General features: G+C 44.0%; 1 protein-coding gene across 6 annotated transcripts in view; it reads right to left on the bottom strand.

Annotated features, from left to right (window-relative positions):
* The window catches only part of WIPF1 (WAS/WASL interacting protein family member 1), a 117,629-nt gene that overhangs the window by 33,845 nt on the left and 61,209 nt on the right, over nt 1-22,575 (bottom strand). Inside the window, exon 1 of one of the 6 annotated variants that reach the window (XM_026492524.4) lies at nt 8,721-17,461. The exons of the other annotated variants lie outside the window; for them this stretch is intronic. The gene's annotated coding sequence lies outside the window, so the exon portion shown is untranslated. Of the gene's footprint in view, nt 1-8,720; nt 17,462-22,575 lie in introns of those variants that run through there. 6 annotated transcript variants of the gene reach the window in all.

Consider the following 22,575-nt stretch of genomic DNA (forward strand, 5'->3'; position numbering starts at 1 on the left):
TATGGGCCCCCCCTCTAATCATCTCTGTGTCCCCTGCAGTAGAGGCCCTCCTGAATTCTCACCACACTCAACACCTTTCAGCCAGTTGCTTCACCTCCTGGGAAACCCCCACTAACTGTTCATCATGCAACTCTTTATGGCTGCAATATCCTTAACCAAGCCATTCTTCTCTCCCCGTCACTGACGAAGTCTCTCACAACTAACATAGCACGTTTTGACTCCCTGGAATAATTTACAGAAAACTTTTCAAGTCAATGCAGATCTTTCATGGTTTACTGAAGGGTCTTATTCAAAGGATGAAAATAGTAAATATGCTAGGCACAGTATTACAACTCTTTTTAAAAGAGTTCCTTTACCTTTAGCCCAACAAGCTGAATTATAGGCTCCTACTTGGTTTTGAACCTTGGCCAAAGGCAAAACCACAAACATCCACACTGATAGTCGGTATGCCTTTGGGGCAGCCCATGACTGGGATGTTACGGAAACAGCTGGGTGTCTGTACCTCTAACAGAAGAAAATTTAAAATGGCTCTTAAGTCCAAAATTTATTTGATGGCCATACTTTTGCCAGCTGCTGTGGCTGGTGTTAAAGTCCCCGGGCATTCTACACTTGACTCCCTGGAGGCCAAAGGAAACCACCTTGGTGATGTTTCTGTTAAAAACGCTGCTCTTAAAGGAACGAATAACCAAACTCCTGTCATGGTCCAAAAGGATGTTCCTCCAAAAGAAAATCTCCAAAAACTGACAAGAGACGCCCAACAATTGGCCCTAGAGAGGAAAAAACGATATTGGAAATCTAATAATTGTTGGTTCAATCAAACAGACAGAACTCTGACTTGAACCAAATAACAATGCAGTCCTGCCAAAGACTCTACAATTCCCATTACTAACCGCTGCACATGCATGAGATCCTTGGTCTCCTGATAAAATGAGAGACTTTATGAAACAATACCGGTGGGGAAATATTCACAAGGCTGCAAAAGTGCACACCTTGCTTGTTGTACCTAAGACACAATCTTAGGAGACGCGTGCACACTGCTCCCAGGCATTTTAAATTGCCCAATGGACCATTAGAGGTTTGGCAAATAGGTTTTACTGGGCTCCTCCCATCGCATGGATAAAAATACGTTTTAGTCATGCTTTGTATGTTTTCTCACTGGACTGGAAGCTTTCCCTTTAGATGGGCTACCGTCTCTTTTGTGGCTAAAATCCTATGAGAAAAGATTATTTCTCACTGGGGAACCCCTCTGGAGCTTCACAGTGACCCGGGAACTCGCTCACAGATCAAGTGCTTGGACAGCTCTGTGCTGTGGGGCCGGCGCTGCACTTTCACCGTGCTTACCACCCTCAATCCTTAGGGCTGGTCCGATGCACAAAGAGCATTATTAAGACTCAACTGGTGAGGCGTATGGGTGGCTCATTTGGTTAAGCATCCAACTCTTGATTTTGGCTCAGGTAATGATCTCAGGATCATGAGATCGAGCTCCTTGTCTGGCTCTGAGCTCAGCAGGGCTTCTGCTTGAGATTCTCTCTCTCGTCTCCCTCTGCCCCTCCCCCTCTGCGCATGCATGCACTCGCTCTCTCTCTCAAATCAATCTTAAAAAAAGAAAAAAAAAAGACTCAATAGGTAAAATTTGTAGAGACCTTTCAAATAACCTGGCCAAAAGCACTGCTGTTGGTCCTTCTAAATCTCAGCTCCAACCCTCTGGAACTCATAAACTCTCATCCTTTGGAAATGTCACAGGGTGCCTGATGCTTCTGGCTCCCACTTCTTTTGACAGCTGATGAAAGGAGATATACTCCAATATTGTAAAAGCCTCGTTGCTTTTGTTGAAAAGGACCATGCTTTAATAGAACAATATTTTCACAACTCCTGGGAGATGAAGACCTTAAATATCACACCTTGCAACCTGGAGATTTCATCTATTGGAAAAGACACCTCCAAAAGGTGTCTTCAACCTCATTGGAAGGGCCCCTCTTGGTACTGTTAGCCTACCCTTGTGCCACCGAACTTCCGGGAATAGACTCCTAGATTCGCATGTCACATCTAAAGAAGGCACCAAACCCTGACTGGACCTGCACACCAATTGGTGGCCTGAAATTAAAGATCTTGGGCCCGGAAGCAGGTGACAGCTAATGAAGACAGCTTTCCCAAGATCGCTGCACCAGCCTATATAGCCTTTTCTCGTTGTTACTTCTTACTATATTTTCTCCCTTTCTTCTTTGGACAGATAATGCTCTTATCCAGATTTCCCAGTCTATTGCAAAAGGGGGAAATGCCTCTGATTGTTGTCACCAGAAACCTTGATCTGTCCAGGACAACAGTGACCCCTTAGCTTATCCTATTAGTAATTGTGCAGGAATCCCATATGCTACTGCTTGCCTAAACTGTTCCTCAGGTCCCTTTCATAAGGCTAGAATACTATATCCACACACCCTTGTTCCCTGCCTCAATTTAACCCAACCTTTGGTTGGAGAAATGAACTCTCTTGAATATACATATATATAAAAGACATTGTGCACATCCAGTGTAAGTTAGACCATTGGTAAGCGGGCTGTCAGAGCCATACGTCTAGGAAGACTTTCCATATGTGGTAACATGGTATTTGAGTGGGTTGAATGGCACTAATGCCTCCACACAGACAAACAGGTCCGTAAATGCTCATACTTATGAGGCAGCCCTGTGTGCAGCTCTTGGCTTCTCTTGTGTATGTGGAGGCTTTGGCAATGGCCCCTACACTTGGGCAACTCGTCCTGACAGCTGGAGGATGAAAGGACAGCATGCTCTTGCTGTACTCACCGTTCTGTTTTCTCCTCATAACAAAACAGCAGCTTACTAATGGTCCTTCATGGCTGCATTAAATGAGAAGTTCTAGGAGGCTCATATGACTCGGGTTTGCCTCTGTAAAGAGAGCCTTCACCCTTCAGTCTACTGAACGCATGATTAGACATCTCTCCCTAACATTAGGAGAGCTGACCAATTCCATCATCAAAGTAGGAGCAGCCCAACGACGATCGTGTAACTCACTGGCTAAAGTAGTTAGGGATAATCACAGAGCCCTCGTTTACCTACTTGCTGAGCAAGGAGGCATTTGTGTGACAGTAAACACAGGGATAAAACTCCTCTGGGAAAGTAGAAACCCGATGGCACAAAATTGGGGAACAAGCACATTGACTACAACAAGTTTCGTCTAAGTCTTCATGTTCCTTTGATTTATTCATTTGGCTACCTTCAGTCCCAGGATCACGGTTCAGAAGCATCATACGATTTGACATTGTCATGTTGCCTTTAATTATGTTTTGTATAATTATTTTAAAGTTTTGTATCTGTTGCCTGTCAAAACTGTAGAAACAATACCCAATAAGGTGACGCTAACCTAATGCTTCAGGATGGTCTCCAATATGTACAACCTTGACAAGATATAGACTTTAGATGGGAAATGCCTGTGGGTTCTCCCTCTTAACCTTCCTTGTTACTCGGCTGTGGCCTTAAATGGTTTCCAACTTCTATGTGCTTACCCTCTGATACAGGACAGGACGCCCAGTAAAGGTCCTCCTGGCAGTGAGGGTTATGGATGAGCCAGCTATTGATCAGTGATACTTTTAAGGAAAGATCTTGATCAAAAGGGGGAAATGTGGAATTAAATAATGGAAACCTCATTTAAAATGAAGTCAGGAGGGGTGCCTACGTGGCTCAGTCATTAAGCATCTGCCTTTGGCTCAGGGCGTGATCCCAGGGTCCTGGGATCAAGCCCCGCATCAGGCTCCCTGCTCTGCTGGGAGCCTGCTTCTTCCTCTCCTGCTCCCCCTGCTTGTGTTCCCTCTCTCCCTGGCTCTCTCCCTGATAAACAAATAAAATCTTTAAAAAAGAAAAATAAAATGAAGTTAGGAGGCCAGAAAAGGGAGCTGTCAGATGCTACTAACTTGTCCTCAATTGCAGACCCCAACAGGAAGAGGCGTACCTTGCATTTTTTCATAGGAAGAAGCCTACTTGACTACCCCAGAAGGAGGAAGATTTTTCTCCTTGCCCAGCAATAGCCTAGCCAGTGAGAAACCATCAAAGCTGTCCTAGCTTCCTCCTTTTTCTCTGTAAAGTAGCCTTCCTCTCCTTTGATCTCTAGGTTTGCCTATGATTTTACCATAGCTTGCATGTCCTGAATTGCAATTCTTCTGTCATCCCCAGATGAACCCAATTTGCTGGTAAACTAACTGGCTGTTGTATTTCGAAGATGAAACTAAAACATGACTGCTGTATTTAACCACTGAAAGAAGCATTCAATAATAATTAAATTTTAGGTGAAAAAGGGTTGGGGTTAATAAAAATTGAAATAATTTAGAGATATTCTTGACATTTTCAGGTATATCCTTCCAACTTATAAACACATACACACACCCCTACCCCCATACACACACACACACACACACGCACGCACACACACACATTTGACCAATAAATATTAACAGAAATAAATTTATAATATATATAACTCAACAGTGTTTTAATAAGAAAAGGCTCTTGCATTCATATTGAGTTATTACGACTGTAATAAAGTTACTGCAGAAGCATTCATTATAAAGGCAATGAATCCACTGCAAGTTACACTGTAAAAATAAAATCATTTAGCAAACGCAAATTGCTACTAAAATCTTCAATTTTAAAAGCCCGCAGTTTTGGGATTCCTACTCATAATTCTGATGGAGTCTACTCTTCAGAGACTCCTGCATGATGCAAACTTCTTTGGATGTGTTTAAGATCTGAAAACCATTAGAACTAATTAAGATGAAGTTGGCTTTGTTCTTCAACTTCCTGTAAAAATGCTCAACAGGAAAATTGATGCTCACAGCAAACCACAGCCATCCTGTTTCTTCAGCACAATCTTTTCACAGCTGCACTTGCCTGTAGTTTCTATTTTATGACACAAGTCACAGAGCAACATCTCTGCGCCCGCCCCGCCCCCACCCCCACCGCCCCAGCCTGTCACATTTGGCCATCTTAGAAACTTTTAGTATCTTTGCATGAAGTTTGCTTCTATTATTGTTGCTCTTCCTCTCCTCGGGCCCAGGCTCAGAAGGCTGCCGGCAATGAGGCAATCAGCAAGAAGAGGAAAGACAAAAGACTGCTCAACCCAAGAGGAAGCAAAAGGTAGAGGAGAGAAACAAGCTCTCCTTTGTAAGCAAAGCACAGCCTCCCCCAGCTGGTTGTCACTTATCCTCAGTCCGAGCAGGAGCACATGCCTTCTGTCCGTGGCACCCCTCATTTCTCAAAATGTACTTGCTCTTTTCTTGATCATCATTTAAGACAATAACTGAAGTGAATCCTGCTCATAGGTTGTCTCCTCAGTGGTAAGGCTTTGTGTCTTGCTGTACTTTACAGCGCCCCTGCTCTTTCAGAAATACCTCTTTTAGATATACAGTTGGTTAATTTGAGGGAGGGGGAGTGGGAAAGGCATTTTTCAGAGAAGACATTTTGAAACATCGCAACCTCATTACGATTGGTAGCACACAAAATCACAATTTTACCGTAAGAGTAACTGTTGGGAAATCAAGGTTGTGAAGTAAATTGATTCCTTTTAAATCCGCTGCCATACGTGTTTAATTTAAAAGTTAATGCAAATTTATAGGGGCGCCTGGGTGGCTCAGTTGGGCATCTGACACTTGATTTTGGCTCAGGCCCTGATCTCGGGATCCTGAGATTGAGCCCCAAGAGCCCCTCGAGTTGGCTCCGGACTCAGCAGGGAGTCTCCTGGAGATTCTCTCCCTCTCCCTTTGCTCCTCCCCCTGCTAGTGCTCTCTCTCTCTCTAAAATGAATAAATAAAATCTTTTTTAAAAAAGTTAATGCAAATTGATACACATCCAAATCCTTTTCAAAGTGAGACAAGGAAGGCAAGTTGAATGCTCCCCCACCGGTCATTGTTTAGCTGTGGCGAGAAAAAAAGGAGCCCTTCTCTACCTTATCCACAGAACTGAAAAGTATCATGTTCTCCCCCCCCCCCCCCCCCCCCGCTACTTCCCATCTCTTCTCTTAAAGGGGATCAAGTCTTAAAGCTAAAGTTTTCTTAAACCCTCAGCACATTTCGTTTTACCGGAGGAGGAAGATCTACCCGTGTCCACACTCCTGCATATATGTCAATACACTCAGTGTATTTTCTTCGTTTTTATCATTGAAAGTGTGGTCTTGTAATACAAGCAAAAGTGTCACCAATTTACTTCTGAAAAGGCCAAAAGACTTAGGAAGGAAAATGTCTTCCTTAAGGTTGCTTGCTTTAAAGATACTTACTGTTGCTGTGACATTTAAAGCAAAGCCTTTGTAACCGCAGAGTCTCAGGACTGGAAGAGGACATCTAGTCACCTCTACACTGAATTTATGAAAGAAGCTCTTGAAATTATAGACAACTTCTTTATACTTAGTTGTTAAGTGGCCTTGGGTAAATTACATAGCCCAAGTCCAAGTCCCCAATAAAATGGGGATAATGGTACCTACTCAATAAGGTTACTCAAGAGTTAAGTGAGGCAAATGCTTAATAAGTATGAGCCATTTTTTAAAATAAAATAAGTAAAAGTAAAGAGCCTAACATGTAGCAAGTCCTCAATACATGTTATTGTCTTCCCCGCTATTTAGTCATGAGAAAGAAACCATAAATTGATTTAAACCCTGGCCCACATGTACACACCCATGTAAACCTCCGTATTACCGATGAATGGTGAAGGGAGATGTGTTTAAAGTGCATTTTAAAGCATACTAATTAAGGCATTCCTTATTCTAGTATTTTTTTCAGTTTTAATTTTCAGGAGTGAGGGTTGCAAAATACAGAGGTATTTGTGATATTTCAAGGGAAATGCTCTTTTTTCAATAAGATGTAAATGTACCGCAATTTGGATAAACAAAAGCAAGTCCAACCTTAAAGCAGAAATATTCCACAATTTAAACAGCCAGAAACTTACAACGTAAATGACATGTTCATGAAAGGTTAATCAGACTTCAAAAGGGCAGAAAACTTAAAAGGTCCAGAAATTAGGGAACTCACTTCCTCTTACGTTTGAGCACAGGTTGGGCAACTTCTAGCCCACGGGCCAGATCTAGAATCTTTGTGTTTTTTTTTATTTTTTTTGTTTTTTTAAAGATTTTATTTATTTATTTGACAGAGAGAGAGAGAGACAGCCAGCGAGAGAGGGAACACAGGCAGGGGGAGTGGGAGAGGAAGAAGCAGGCTCCCAGTGGATGAGCCCGATGCGGGGCTCGATCCCAGAACGCCGGGAACACGCCCTGGGCCAAAGGCAGACGCCCAACGACTGAGCCACCCAGGCGCCCCTAGAATCTAATTTCATCAACGAGCGGGGTGAAACTGCTGCTGGACCCCAGGGGATCATTTTTACCATGGGGAGTTCTCTGAATATTGCAGTTTATCCAGCATCTGTAGAATCCTTACAAGTTTAAATATTAGAGTAATTCAGGAGCTGTGAACAATTAACTCGTGTCTGAATTTTCAAAGAACAGTGAAAAACTGACTGTGATTCTAGATAAATCATTTAAACATATTCAGGCTATAAAAGGAAAAGTGTTCACTAGATTAAGTTCCAGTTCAGAAGCAACGCAACTTTGTGAAGTTAATGGGTAACACTTAAGACCTACAATTCCAGTGACGAGGAAGGACATGGCTTCCACACAGACTGACCTCCTGCCTTTCCCAGCCTCTCACCTTCCTCTCTCGCTATCCTGACTTATTCTTTCTCTTGCCTTTTCACTCCTCGGTCTTTCTCACTACAAAGCTGTCCCACTTATCGGAATCAGAATCTTCCTGAAGCCTTTTCTCCATTTTACCACTTCTCCATTTTCTACTGTATACACTACTTATACCATTGAATTATTTAAAAGAACTTATTGACTAAATTTACATGTTACCTCTTAATATTTTAAAGCTGTATTTTATATTTTCCATGGGGAAAAAGGAATATGTCAAGTCACTTCTTCATATGTGCCCCAGAGGCAAAAAACAATTTTTGATACAAAAAACTTTCCTTAATCCTAATCCGTAGGTCTCTGGATACATTGCTTGAAAATTTTAAGCTACAATATTTTATGACAAATGTTCATCATATTCGCTGTAAACAGTTATAAGAAATGCTACAGAATTTGATTGGCAGAAGTAGCTATGCACTGCACTGTTAGGGGGTTGAATAAAAAGATTCTAAAGACAGACTGTCTTCTTCCTAAAATACTCTGCCTAGAAATGGTTTAATTTGGGATTTGAACTTAAGTGACATATCTGTAGCAACAGAAAGGCAACACCTTAGTTCCATGGTACTTTCCTTTGAAGTTTCCAATGACTCCCTTTACTTTAAAAGTACTTACTGCTACTCACCAGAGCGACAGTTCAAAAGCAGCATGTGGACAACCGTACCACACACTGAAAGGCTATACTTACAGACAAAACCCCCCATTTTAAACGGGGAAAAAAAATTCCTGTGGATCCAAACTTGTCCAGTGGTCAGGAAAAATTCTACTGAAAATCTGGCTTACTTTTTGGTACAAAACACAAGTTATAAATTGCCCACAATCACCACAGTGTTGAAACTAGCATTCTCTGCAACAGGAGTAGATTACATGGTCTTCTACTGAAAAATCAAACTATCTCAACATACTATGGCCCATGAAAAGCCATTTCGTTCTTCCCTCTAGCTGATAAAGGAAATATATTTAGTTTGAATAATACTTTTCTTACCGTTAAAGGACACCATAGGAAGGCATGACCGGGGACACAGGTAGGCAGACAAGTTGTGAGCCCAGAGAGAAAACCGTCCCTGAAAAAGTCATCATCTTCCAACCCAAGTGTGGGGTCGTTTTTGGACAGCCATTTTGGACAAGCTCTGGCCTCTTGTTAAATGTGACATACTGAGTCAGAGGCAGACGTCTTTCTGTGGTTATTCACTTCCTGTCTGATTAATTTGTTGTTTGTTCCTTCCTCCTTTGCTTCAGAAAAAGAAACTAGGTTGGCTTTACTTAAGAATCAAGCAAGGAAAAAAAGCCCCTAAACTTAAAAAATTAAATGTTTCTCTTTTCCACAAGGTTGTAACATATCAGTTTGGTACAGTGACAAGAGGAGATCAGGAAGTCCATCCAGTCGGCAGGCCAACATTATTCTAGATACCTGCCCAGAAATAGTTGTTCAGAGAGCCCGAGACTCCCTCAGGAAAATGCCGCTTGGAAGTATCACTCTCAATATTGACTATACCGTTTAGTATTAAGGAAAAGAGTCACCAAGCACTGAAAGCTCTCAGCTACACCAATAATTAGGGTAATGATTCTTCCTCATCCACAGAGCATTCGAGTGTGTAGAGAGAAGTCACAGACGCAGGTGAAGAGAGCTGGTCAAGTGTATGAAGGCAAATGAGATTGAAATGTGATTTTGGTGCCCAAGTCAGGATAAATGATGCACAGCTCAAGTCCTATGAAGATCCAGAGCTTTCTGTGCCAGAATGTTTTGTTTCTGTCCTCCATACTTAACAGGATAACAATAACTCTCCCAGAAGATGCTTGACAAAAGCACAGAGGTAAGAGCGCAGAAGGAGGAGAGGCAGATTTCTCATTATTAAAGGACTCTAAGAAGTGGAGAGGCAATGCACTATATGTACAAAGCATTGAGTTATGTGCAAATATTCTGAAAACGCTCATCATTTTTTCTTGAGGCATCTGAAAGGTTCAGACTTACATTTGCAACACATAGCATGTAACTGAGAAGAAAAACTCAGGACAAAAAAAGTTATCAGTTGAAAGAATGAAAAATGGAGGCACGTTTCAGAAACCAACTTCACTGTGAAATTAGAACCCTGGGTCCTGACTGTGCTGGGTTCAGAGGGAAAAGGCATGAAGAGCCCACACGTTGGCTAATATTCCCTTCCCTGTAAAATGACAGGACTGGGTAGACCAGTGGTTCTCAATTCAGGCGGCGGCTGGAAATGTGTGGACTCATTTGTAGTTGGGGGTGAGAAGCAGTGGGTTGGATGGGGGGCTCTGTAGCATTCAGGGGTGGAGCCAGGAATGTGGAATTTCCTATGATGCTTTGGATAGTCTCACCCCAAATACCTACAGTACTCCTACTGAAGGGTACTGGGATAGTTGATGTCTACGTCTCTCCCAGACTCTAAGTTCTTTGCGATATGAATCTAGCTGCATGAGTAGAGTTTTATGACGCGGGGCCATGGGAAAATTCCTGGAAGTAGAGCACTGAAGGATTAGTAACGGAGAGTTCTCCACTTTGCTTGGAGCCACCTGACATGCAGGTGTGGGGCACTCGACAGAAGTGGAGGCCTGCTGCTCGCATCTCCTTCCCTCTCTGCGAACCTCAGGAAAATAGAAAACCTGATCAACTACCAAGTGAATGCCTGAGCGAACCTTTGGGGAAGTCTAACTCTAGTTAGGTCTAAAAAGGGAACATGGGCAATAGGATGATTTCTCTATGTATTTTCAGAATTATTTTGAAGCTCTCTGAGTAAGGCACTGCAAATACACACATGCACACACACACCCCCTCAGCATTCAGTACACACACAGTTCACGTCCATTCCCATCCATCAGGGATGGCTCAGTTAGGAGGGAGAATCACTTAGAAGGTTGTAGCCCCCAAGATGCATAAGGGAGCAGTTGTCTAGAGTTTGGTTCTACTTTCGTCTTTAATGAAAATGTATAAATACAGCCAACTTTGGACCCATTTATGAGGTGTCTACTAGTCACCATAGGACATAAATCAGATAACGTTCCTCCCCTGCTTAAAGCCCTCTAGTGGTTTCTCATTCCACTTAAAAAGTCCAAACTCTGCCTGGAGCCCTCAAGAACCCAGGGTCTCTGGCCCCGCCCTAGCCCTCTCACCTCATCTCAAGTAACACCCCTTCTTGCTAATTTACCTTCCAGCCCTTTCTGTTCCTTAAGTGCATCCAGCTCATTTGCATCTTGGGGCCTTACACTTGTAAGCCCGCCTCCCCAGGACACTCATCAATCTTTCCTTCTCAATCTTCAGTTTCAGCAAAAAGGCCCCTCCTCGTGCCCCATCTCTGTGCCTGTTCTCTTTTACGCACAGCATGTGTCACCACTCAACATTCTTTTCATCAATTTAATGGTTTGTGTACTTGTGTGTCCCCACTAGAATTCAAGCTCCACGAGGAAGGGACCTTCCTTCCTGCTGTCGTTTCGGCATCTAGAACCGCCTCTAACACTCGGTAGGTGCTCAATAAATACGTTGAATGAAAAAGAAAATCATATCTCCTAAAAATTCTTCCATAATATAACATTTCCTTAAGACCTTTAGACTATTTCCTTTTGGGGCACCTTGGTGGCTCAGTCAGTTAAGCTTCCGACTCTTGGTTTCGGCTCTGATCCTGATCTCAGGGTCATGAGATCGAGCCCCGAGTTGGGCTCCATGCTCAGCCGGGAGTCTGCTTGAGACTCTCTCTCTCCCCTTCTGCCCCTCCTCCTGCTTATGTGCCCTCCCAATAAATAAATAAATAAATAAAATTAAAAAAAAAAGATTGCTTCCTCTCAAATAGTGAATAAGGAATGCCACGGCTAGACTTGAACCCTCTTTTCAGGAAAATTTAAGTTAAAGGGAACTTTTCCAGAGGAAGGATGGCACAGATCAGCAGGCAAGCCCATGAGCCCACAGGGGGCTTGGCAGACCAATCTGAGCTTAATGGTAGAGTAAAACAATAATCAATCAGCTCTTGGACCAATCAGGGAAAGAATCCTCCATATTAATGTACAGAAATACAAAACCAAGAGCAGACAGAAGATTATAAAACAAAAGCACAATTCTCACCAGTCTGGGAAAAGCGGTAAAGGATCACAGCCTACGACCCTTCAGCGTAGACTGAATCAACATGTGTAAAATATGAGAAGATTTATTTGCTTATAATTCTGGTTTTCCAAGTGGTGTTTCCATAGCTACCTGTAAGAACATGGGTTTTGCCCTGGTAGTATAAAGATGTTTTATTTTTATTTTTATTTTTTTTTTAAAGATTTTATTTATTTATTTGACAGAGATAGAGACAGCCAGCGAGAGAGGAACACAAGCAGGGGGAGTGGGAGAGGAAGAAGCAGGCTCCCAGCGGAGAAGCCTGACGTGGGGCTCGATCCCAGAACGCTGGGATCACGCCCTGAGCCGAAGGCAGACGCTTAACGACTGCGCCACCCAGGCGCCCCTAAAGATGTTTTAGAATAGGGTTTCCTCAATTCTGACACACCTTCCTCAACAGCAAAATGCTTCCCTTATAGCTTTTTGGGGGGAAAGAGAAACCATGCCAGATTAAATATATGCATTTACTGAATGAGGAAATCTACTTTCAAAATGTTAAAATATGGGAATTATGTGATTTAAAGAAGCAGAAACAAAGTAATTTCCCTCTTCTCCACAAAATAACCAGTACAGTTACACAGAGGTTTGGTCATTTAAAAATAATCTCAGAAAGGGAGCCTGGGTGGCTCAGTCAGTTGGGCAGCTGACTCTTGATTTCAGCTCAGATCATGGTCTCAGGGTTGTGAGATCGAGCCCTGCGTCTGGCTACGTGCTGGGCGGGGAGTGTGCTTAGAATTCTCTCTCTCCCTCTCCCTCTGCCCCTCTGCTTGTCCACTCCCTCTCTCTCTAAAGAAAAAAAACATCTCAGCAACACAGAGAAATTGAAAACAAGTTTGTACTATTCGATGTCCTATTACTATAAATTGGTATAACCTTACTTGGGTTTGTTTTGGCAGCTCAGCGTTAATTCATCCTACTTAAAATGATGTCCTTCAGTTTTTGTCTGGAGACCTACCTCTCCCTCACTCTCAGACCTGTGGGTCCAGAGGCTTTCGTTCCCACTGCAGATACAGGAAGACCATGTGATTCAGGGCCGGCTAATCACAGCCTTGCATTCATTTGGCCCCACAGGGTTTTTGAGCGATGGCCCGTGAACTCATTAGAACCAAGGGAGCTTGTGGCCCGAGGCAAGGACATTTCCGCCAGATGGGCTGGCGTGGGATGTGTGAGGACACGGGGGCTGAAATGGCCACACTCATCCTTTGACCACGTGGGGTGTGAAACTGAAACCAACAAAGTAGGGAATTGGGGGGATAGTGGAGAAAAACCGGCTATTGACTTTGTTGGCTGAATCTGTCTGTACCTGAGCCTAGCCCTTTTTCTGGACTTTTAATTTACATTAACAAACAAATTATCTATTTTATTTGAGCTGGTATAATCAGGTTTTCTATCATTGGCAATACAAACACTCTTGTGACATAGAAATCGGTACTAGAAGTGAGTGTTGACTTTGACTAACCTTAAAATATGCAGGTGACTGAGTTAAGGTCAAGCAAAGGCTAGCACAGGCTCTCCTGGGACAGGACACTGGCATCCTTGTTACGTGATGGCCACACTCATGCTTCTGCACCCACCTATTGAATTCTTGGCCTCATAAGTCCGTGAGCCTACGGACGGTGTATCATTAAAGGATTTGGAGGAAACATTTAGAACGTTGGCATGTGTTGGCTAGTTCTTGCAGCCTTCGGTAAGAACTACAGAAAAGAGATGATTTAGACTGAAACTGACTGGAAGCACAGAGAGAAAAAAAATACAGCTTTCTATTAGAGGCCCTTTTTTCCTGTGATCTGCAGTCAAGATGGTTGAGAGTCAAATAATCTGGAACCCTGTAGTTTGGAAAAGTCAAAATGTCTATGCTACCTACGGTTAGATAAAATAGGGTCAAAACGTAAGAACCACATCAGGAAATACGTTTGGAATGCAGGAGAAGCCTGATACCCCATTGTCTCTCCAAAGACCCGTTCAGTGGGTTATAGAATGTACTAGAGACTGGTAACTGATATCTCATTCTCTCGTTCTCCAAATGGGAGTTTAATCACAAAATTCCTCTATTGTTCTCCGTCTACTGTTGTATGCTGGGTGTCAAACTCTATTGGAGCCATACACGCAGTTCTGTGCTTGCTACTAGCTGCATAAAGCTAGTATAAAGAGTTTAAAAAATGAAAATACAGTACTATATTTTATTTAACACCCTATTTCAAAAATATCATTACAACATGTACTCACAATAAAAAGGTATTAATGGGCATTATGCATTCATTTCCTCACACTGCGTCTTCAAAAATAAGCATGGATTTTACTACTGGCAACATTTCAAGTGCCCAAGAGCCACTACCATACCGGACAGCGCAACCCTAGATGGCGCGGCCTGGTGCGAAGGAGCCCCGCCTTCCTCGTCCTTTCGCCCGCAGGATACACGGATGACACTTCACACATAACCACAGGCAGTCCTGGGGAAGTCTCTGGGCTACAGCTTCAGGGCTAAGAAGCGTTTGTCCCGCTTGGAGCCATCTCTTACAACAGGGCATTGCTGGGTGTTTTGGGGTTTGTAGAATTAAAGACCCAAACTGGCTTCTCCTTCCTAGAGTCTTAACGCGGACAATCCGCACACAGGACTTGCATCCTCAGCAAGGTAAACCGTGTATAATACCTTCAAACTGGGGGTGCAGAAGACACCCACAGACTCAAAAGCCTCGGTGGCTTCCCATGTTCACCAAGTGAACTCTGAGGTCCTTGCAGGGACTCGCAGGATCTGACAGTCTCCTCCCAGTCTACTTCCTGCACCGCCCCCCCCTTTGTCCTAGTGTGTTCGGGGGACAGCTTCGTCCCGGTCTCGCGGCTCCCCTCACTCGTTCACATCCCGCACTGTCTGTGCTCGGGCTACAGGAGGAGCCCCACGAGCGCGGAGTCGCCCTTGGTCACTGCTGTCCCCCGCTGCGCTAGAGCCGTGTCCGACATATCACTGGGGCTTGAGAAATAGTTGCAGATGGCTTTGAAAAGCTTCTAACTCCAAGTTTCTTTTCATCCTTCCTCTCACCTGAGGTGGGGGTAGGCTGCCACACACGTGGCTCTGGGGGGGGCGGGGTGAAGGAGGTACGTGCTGGATTTCTTCCTCCAAAAGGACCCGGGGAGGGTCTTGCTTCTCCATCAATTGCTGACACAGGACAACCACTTAGAACGACAACGTGGGGACCTGGCAACACATGGGACAACTCCTTTTCAAGCAGGGTTCTTTGCCAGTGTCGGGGATGTGACAGGACCTCCTACTTAAGTTAGGAAATGATGAGGAGACTCACTTGGAAAGAGAAAAGGAGACCCGCATCCGCAGTGGCAAGAAAGAGACCCCAGGAGTCCCCGGAAGGAACAGTCCCATAATGGGTTCACATATTCAATCTGGATTTTATCCCCGAGGACCGGCCATCCAGTGCACTGGGTTCTGAGCACCCAAGGGAGAGCCCTGTTTCTCCACACAGTCTGACGGTCGTATACTCAGCAAACAGCAAACAACAACAAATGCTGACGTAGGAACATCACTAACTTTATGTCTTCGAGGGACAAACGCTGTTTATGTGTGGGAAGACCTTTCATGTTTCCTTTGAAAGCACTGTCTTGTCTTAGGTAATTTAATTAAAATGCAAAAATTTCCCAGTTGGTCACCAACATCCAATACAAGTTGCCCCCAGGGGGAAAACCCATGTGAAATACAGAGAGAAGTTTCTTTCAACTCAAGGGGAAAACTGGTGGAAAGCCCCGTTTTCACATCTTCCTGTGTATCCATTTGTGCACACAGACAGGGAGAAAGTACTAGCATGCGGATAGCTGTGTGTTCTTTTTGGTTGCTAATCGTTAGGTACAAAGCGCAGGATGCGGCCTTTACAATTATTTCTGGGGTGGAGACAATAGCGATATTGTTCCTCATTCAGACTTCTCTGTACAGTTACCCGGTGTCTCTCACTGGAGGATGGAAACCATGCGGACAGGAGAGTCCTTCCACGGGGTACTCAGGAAACAAGAGTCTATACAGCTCTGCACCTTTGGGCCTGACATCACCCATCTGAACACTGCAGGAAGGGCTCAGTGACCCAAGACTTCCCCTGGGACCCCTGACTGCATGAAGCCAAGCCTGGCTGGTGCAGCTGCTGCCTGGAAGAGGCAGGCCCGACCACTCTGCATGGGACAGGAAATGGGGATATCTGTGGGTGTCACAACAGTGTGGGCCCTCCTAGGATTCAGGCCCAGGGACTGGCCCACTCAGTAAAGAATTGTCCCCAAAGGTCCTGTTAGAGATTGATGTAGGAAAAAAACTGTTGGTAGTTATCTGATCCTAGACCTTGGCTCCATTTTAAATATAAACTCAAAGTAATTATTGCACTGTCGTATGAGCCCCTAAATTTTCCAGTAGTGCAACTGTCATATAAATGAATTACTATGTTTTGCTCAGATTTTTACCGACAGCTGTTCACCCCTTCTGGAAGATCATGTGCCCGAAGACATTGCCACTCCAGGAATGTCGTTCCCTCTTACCCAAGTTGGTGTGAATTTGCACCTGCCCGCTCACGGTGGTTTCAGGTGGAGATGCAAATACTCAGCCAGTTACTTCATTCTGCTTGCTAATGACTTGCACCTGATCACTTACAAATCGAAGTCCTTTTGTAATAAATTATGTTCCTTTTATCTCTCTCTCTTTTCCTTGGGGGGGGAGGGGCAGAGGGCGAGGGACAGGGAGAGAATCTTAAGCAGGCTACATGCTCAGCAGGGAGCCTGAACCGAGGCAGGGCTCGATCCCACGACCCTGACACCATGACTTGAGCCAAAATCAAGAGTTGGACGCTTAACTGACTAAGCCAAACAGGTGCCCTATTTTTTTTTTAATTACAGGTAAAGATTATACAGTTTTGGGGAGAAATTATGTGTAAAGTCAGATTATTTCACTGATGGAGTTCCAGTGAATTTTGTGAAGTGGGCTCTGGAAAATAGGGTGAAAAGGGGGGCCAGGTCAGACAAGGCTGAGAGCCATCGCCTCTGTGCTCACAGTCAGGGAAGCAGTCTAATGGCTCTGCTCATCCAGCCGGGGAAGGGGAGAAGCAGACCCCGCTTCTCTCAGCGGCTCGGCTGAAACGGAATTTATTCTACTTCAATGACCCCAGATTCCCAGGGGATTCTGCTACTCCAAGAACCTCCGGCCTCCCATTCGGCTGCTCTGGATTCTCCAAACGCCTGGAAGAACAGACTGTTGGGAAAACACTTCTAGGTTGTCTCTGATGGGATGGCCACCCCGCCAGGACACAGGAAAGACAACGGCCAGTGATCCCTCCTGGACCAAGTGCGTGTACAGAGTTCCCTCAACTTCAAATACGGGTGCAGGGCCAACAGGATCCCAGGAAAGGGCATGATCACAAGGGGTGTGTGTGTGTGTGTGTGTTTGGTTTTTGGTTTTGTTCCGTTTGCTCACTGCTGATCAATTGACTTCTTCTCCTAAATATTGACTTGCACACCTGAAGCTAATGCTACACTGCACGTCAATTATTCTTCAATAAAACAAAATAAACAAATATTCACTAGCTGGGGAATACCAAGCCACGAAGATTTGAGGTACAAGAACCACACGTGGTTTATGTTTTGCAGGACACCCTCAAGAAGATAAATGGACAGAGTTAAAAAAAAAAACCAAAAAACCTCAATGGCCTCCCCTCCCCCTGCCTCCCCCTGACCACCATTAAAAATAAATAAATAGGGGCGCCTGGGTGGCTCAGTCGTTAAGCGTTTGCCCTCAGCTCAGGGCGTGATCCCAGTGTCCTGGGATCGAGCCCCACATCGGGCTCCCTGCTCTGCTGGGAGCCTGCTTCTTCCTCTCCCACTCCCCCTGCTTGTGTTCCCTCTCTCGCTGGCTGACTCTCTCTCTCTCTGTCAAATAAATAAATAAAATCTTAAAAAGAAAAAAAAATTAAATAAATAAATAAAACAAACTAAACAATTAAACAGAGCCCAGGCCGGGTGTTACTCTTGGCTTTCGGAAGGCAGTTGTGTCCTAGACAAGGCCAATAAGTAGTTGTCTGGGGACCATGGCTAAGGTCAAGAGGAAGCTGCTAGCATAACGTCCACATGGGCCGACAGGCCCTCCCCATCTCCACCGCTCTCCTCCTCCAGATGAGCTTCTCCAACTCGACCCTCTGCCATCACTGCCTTGCCTACCCTCGACCTGGCCCCCACTCAACCTCTCAGCCAATCTGTTCCAGCCAAAAAGAAAAACACAAAACGGTGAATTGCCTTCTAGAAATACAGGTATTTTCTATGATCTCTGCATCGGCATACCCTACCTGTGTGTCTCTGACCACATGGCTAACTAGTGAGCCGGGCCTCGCGAGGGCTCCTACGCACAGCACTCATTCAACAAAGACAGACAAAACTCTCCACGCTCGCGGAGTTTACATTCATATCTGAGTTGATGGTAAGATGGAAGGAGAACGAATTTCTTCTCTGTTGTGTAGTGCAGGTGTTATTTATGGCCCAGCTAATCTTGTATAGAGAAGCCTCACCAAGATCACCACGTGAAGAAGGGCCAATTCAGGCCGACTCCAACGTAAATGCACAATGCTCCAAGGTCATCGCGGGGGCGGGGGGGGGGCTTCGATTTGAGAACCATTTCCATGCAAACATACTTAAGGGTAGGCTGCCAGGCCAGCCCGCAAAAGTCTATTTAATTCATAACGTCACTAAACTATATCTTCAGTTCCAAGTCTTCAGAGGAGAGGACTCAAAGGTGGCGGAGGGTGGGGGGACGAGGGGCTCACTCTGGGGGGCTCCAGCCTCAGCTTCTACTCCCTCCCTCTAGGCAGCCCTGCGATTTCCCTTGACCCCACCCAGGACCCTGAGCGGCTCTGGTCCCAAGGTCATAATTCCCTTCCCCAGGATAAGATGATCTCACCGACACACGGAAGGAGGAAATCAGGTTGTTTTGAAAGACAGACTAGCTGTTAACCCAAATGATGTTGAATTAGTGGACTTCGTGCGGAGATAAAAGAATACATTGGGCTGGAGGGAGAGACTGTAGCAGAGTCCCATTGTCTGGGGATAACTTCCTTAAGTTTCTCCTACCGTTTATAGTTTCCTTCCTTCACTTCAATGTATCTTTCTCCTTATTAAAATGTCATACATGGAAATGTTTAGAAAATATAAATAGTTTTCTAAGTGACCCATTAGTACTCAGAGAAAACCAGTTAACATTTTGGAATTTCCTTCCAGTCTTTTCTTCTTCTCTGTGTAGGTATCGAAAATGGGATCATACGGTATATATGTAGTTGTATTTCCTTTTTTTTTTACATTTCCTCATATTATTAAATATTTTCCTAATGCAATTTTAATAGTTGTATATTTCATTTTATGTGTGGTCCATTACCCATGTAACTATTTTTCATTGTTAAACATTTAAACTGCATCCAATTTCATTATTACAAATCCTACCACGTTAATAGACTTATATCTAAAGATTTATGGTCATTTCAGATTATTTCCTCAGAGTACAATTACTAGAACGGAAGATATGAAGTTTATTCTTCTAAGATCTTGATACATATTGTTAAACTGTTTTCCTCAAAGTGGTAGCATTTTTTCTCTCATTAGTACCTACTTCATTTCTTTTCAACATGTGCTACTATTAGCACTTTTCAAAATTTTTTCCAATTTGATAGACGAAAATTATATGTACGGGCAGTTTTGATTTTCATTTCTTTTATTATTAGTGAGGCTGGCAGTGTTTCATATATCTATCGTCTTCTCCATTATTAGTATGCCTTTCTCCACTGAGTGACTATTATCTGGATTTTTTTGACCACAAGGTTTTAGTCTTTTCCTTATTCCTTCCACTTCTGAACCTAAAGATTACTCAAATCTCCATGACTTTTCTTTCTTTTTTTTTTTTTAAAGATTTTATTTATTTATTTGACAGTGTTAGAGACAGCCAGTGAGAGAGGGAACACAAGCAGGGGGAGTGGGAGAGGAAGAAGCAGGCTCCCAGTGGAGGAGCCTGACGTGGGGCTCGATCCCAGAACGCCGGGATCACGCCCTGAGCCAAAGGCAGACGCCTAAAGACTGAGCCACCCAGGCGCCCCTCTCCATGACTTTTCATAGACAAAAAGTCCTAATCTTTGGGGGAGTGGGTGGATAAGCAGTGATTATTTCTGTGCATTGATTAAGCAAATTTCACAAATCAAGGACGGCCTCCATTTCTGACAGATATACACTTACAAAAGAATTCTCTGAGAAGGCAACAGTGGCTAATTTTGCACAGTCTGTGAGAATTTTCACCATTTCAAGAAGTGTCTCCATCCCAGGAAAGAAAGAGAGTGAGGGACGTCTGGGCCCATCTTACCACAGTTCTTCCTGCCTCCAAGGCAGAAGTAGGAATGCTCTGGTTGCTATAACACACGTGCATCCATGTGTGAACCCCTAAAGTCCGAGTATGGAAAACAATCATCATGACCCTGAGTCACCCCATTCCATCTTTCACAAGATAAATGTTCCCAGGAACTAAGGAGTAATGTAGGCTCACCCAATGAGTCTCCAAGCTTCCTTTATCTTCACTGTCTTCACTAGCTATTAAGGAAATATTTTGGAAGAAGTAAAATCTAATTTAGAATTTTTTTTAATAATTAAAAACTTTGTGATAAAAATCACTTCTGAGGGGCGCCTGGGTGGCACAGCGGTTAAGCGTCTGCCTTCGGCTCAGGGCGTGATCCCGGCGTTATGGGATCGAGCCCCACATCAGGCTCCTCTGCTATGAGCCTGCTTCTTCCTCTCCCACTCCCCCTGCTTGTGTTCCCTCTCTCTCGCTGGCTGTCTCTATCTCTGTCAAATAAATAAATAAAATATTTTTAAAAAATCACTTCTGAGCATGGGTCATTCAAAGTAAGCACCGTTCTCTCTTTGATGAATCACCTGAGGACCTGGGCTGGCACGACCTCCTCTGGCCGCCTTTCCACTAGGTCTTCCCACGTCAAAGGCGCTTCCTCCCTTCCTACAGTTCCCTCTCCTGGATGCAGAAGATGGTTGAGGCGTCTAAGTGGGAAAGGCAGCCACTCTGGGCTAAGAGGCCCGGAGCATTCTAGACACTCAACTGTGTCAGCTATCATTACCATTACTAAGTGAGCTAAACTTGTCCTCCATTACTGCTACTTGGTAAAGGAGGAAACACAGCAGGTAAAGCGGCTCTTCTTGTTTACAGAGTGATAATTCAGTACAGTGTGAGAATGAAGAGTTTACCCCATTTGATAATTGAGAAAAACCGGGTACTGGTAATTTCCAAGTCTCTGTTTTGTATCATGGTACAACTCGTCTTCAAATCTACTTAGGACAATTTCAAAAAGCTGGCATTGGTCCACTCGACTTACGCTGGTCCCATTCTCATTCACGAGTACCTCAGCATTTTTGTGCAATTCCAAGTATCACCAGATTTGCTGAACACAAATTCAGAAAAAATGCCCCAGAAACTCCCTAAAAATACAGTTTTTCCTAAAAGTGAAGGAGAAGTAGGGATTACTAAATAGAATTTATGCTCTCTGCTTTGTTTTCATTCACCTGGAAAGCCTTGTTGCCAGTGCATTGGCTCATTGCCATCTATCCCGGGAGGAGGATGGGAAACCACTTATCTCAACATCCTCCCCTGCAGAGAGTAGGACTTCTCTGCAGGGCACTAAGAAGACGCCCGAAAGCCCTTTGGGGTGGTCCCACTCAACCGGGGAATGGAAGGCAGAGCTTATTTTCACGGCTGCTTTATTCTAGTGGTTAAGGAGCGAACAGTAATGGTCTGTGAATGTTGTCAGAGGGGGCACATAATGAACCAAGAGAAAACAGGCCTCGAGGCAAGATCTGATTTCTCTGAGCAAGTGAGAAAATAAACCCACGATTCCTATCATTATGCCCAAGTTCAGTCACCGCAAGATGATGGCACTCTGACGTGAAAGGCAGTCGTGCCAAGAGTCAAGGTTTCAGCAAAACTGAATACCACACAGAAAACACTCCGGGTACCCAACGCTTGTCGGCAGGGGATTCATGGAAAACCAGGAGGAAGACGAACGACGTGAAAGTTCATTTTCCAAAATACAAAGGCTTCTGTACACAGAAGTTTCTATCCATCCAAACTACCTGGGGCAAAATGCCCTGTGGAGGCACATTTCTACTATGTTCTCCGCTAGCGGTGTCTCCTGAATTCTCTTCAACCTTGACCGCACAAATGAGGGGATAAGGTTTTCTTCTTTTGCTTTCTCCCCCCTCATATCTTGAAAATAGAGATGAGTCTCTAAAAAACGCTGAGACACACAAAAAAGATGAAGTATCTCCACATCTTTAGAGGCATAAGCAACATATACAAGTTGAAGCAATAAGAACAGAGCAACACATGTGCTACTCTGGATTCACTGAAGATTACTATCTGTGACATGTGTATTTTTAGTTTTAAAAATGCAGCTTTTAAGGGGCGCCTGGCTGGCTCAGTTGGCGGAACATGCAATTCTTAATCTCAGGGTTGTAGGTTCGAATGTAGAGATTACTTAAAGTAAAATCTTGAAAAAAAATTAAAAATTAAAATGCAGCTTTTAAAAAAGTTTTAAAATACAATATGACTCTGTTCTAAAATGCTCAAAGACAGTGCACACTATATTAACTCAGGGAAGTTACTCATTACCGCATTGCTAGAATCTGGTCTTTTACAAAAATAAAGTCCATGAAAAAAAAAAGG

Source organism: Ursus arctos, unplaced genomic scaffold, assembly GCF_023065955.2.
Source record: "Ursus arctos isolate Adak ecotype North America unplaced genomic scaffold, UrsArc2.0 scaffold_1, whole genome shotgun sequence".
In the NCBI taxonomy this organism is placed as follows: Eukaryota; Metazoa; Chordata; class Mammalia; order Carnivora; family Ursidae; genus Ursus; species Ursus arctos.